General features: G+C 54.7%; 1 pseudogene; it reads left to right on the top strand.

Annotated features, from left to right (window-relative positions):
* Positions 1–1,004, top strand: part of LOC102859349 — a 7,315-nt pseudogene that overhangs the window by 4,256 nt on the left and 2,055 nt on the right.

A 1,004-nucleotide genomic window follows, 5' to 3' on the forward strand; every position in this document is an offset into this window, starting at 1 on the left:
TGTTGCTATGCATTTAAGAGCTGGATAGTGGATAAGAATGACAGAAAGAGCCGGAGGCAGAGGCCAAGATTGGGCCACAGATTGGGCCGAAGGCTGAAGGAGAGGAGGATGAGGCTAAGGATAGTAGGATAAGGAGGAAGGTGTTGTCAAGGGCTGTGGCTGCTGCTACGTACAAGGCGGTGGGCTCAGGGTGGGATCCGCCGGAGGAAGGCGTGAGTGAGAGCGATGGAGACGAGGAGTACGTCATGCCTTCCCCTGCGGAGAGCTCCCCGGGAGAGTACGAGTGGGATTACGACGAAGAGGAGGAGAAAAACCAGCTGGAGATTGAGCGGCTGGAGGAGCAGCTATCAATCAACGTGTATGACTACAACTGCCACGTGGATCTGATCAGGCTGCTCCGGCTGGAAGGGGAGCTCACCAAAGTGAGGCTGGCTCGCCAGAAGATGAGTGAGATCTTCCCCCTGACTGAAGAGCTCTGGCTGGAGTGGCTGCATGATGAGATCAGCCTGGCCCTGGATGGCCTGGACAGGGAGCACGTGTATGAGCTCTTTGAGAAGGCCGTCAAGGATTACATTTGTCCCAAAATTTGGCTGGAGTATGGCCAGTACTCAGTTGGTGGGATTGGTCAGAAAGGCGGCCTTGAAAAAGTGCGCTCCGTGTTTGAGCGGGCGCTCTCGACCGTGGGCTTACACCTGACCAAAGGGCTTGCCATCTGGGAGGCTTACCGTGAATTCGAGAGTGCCATTGTGGAAGCCGCTCGGCTTGAGAAAGTCCACAGTCTCTTCCGGCAGCAACTCGCGATCCCTCTCTATGATATGGAGGGCACATTTGCTGAGTATCAAGAATGGGCCGAAGAGCCGATACCGGAGTCGGTAATTCAGAACTACAACAAAGCGCTGCAGCAGTTGGAGAAATACAAGCCCTATGAAGAGGCACTGCTGCAGGCAGAGGCACTAAGGCTGGCGGAGTATCAAGCGTACATCGATTTTGATATGAAAGTTGGC

Source organism: Elephantulus edwardii, unplaced genomic scaffold, assembly GCF_000299155.1.
Source record: "Elephantulus edwardii isolate Elephantulus edwardi_28Jun2011 unplaced genomic scaffold, EleEdw1.0 scaffold00012, whole genome shotgun sequence".
Taxonomy (NCBI): Eukaryota; Metazoa; Chordata; class Mammalia; order Macroscelidea; family Macroscelididae; genus Elephantulus; species Elephantulus edwardii.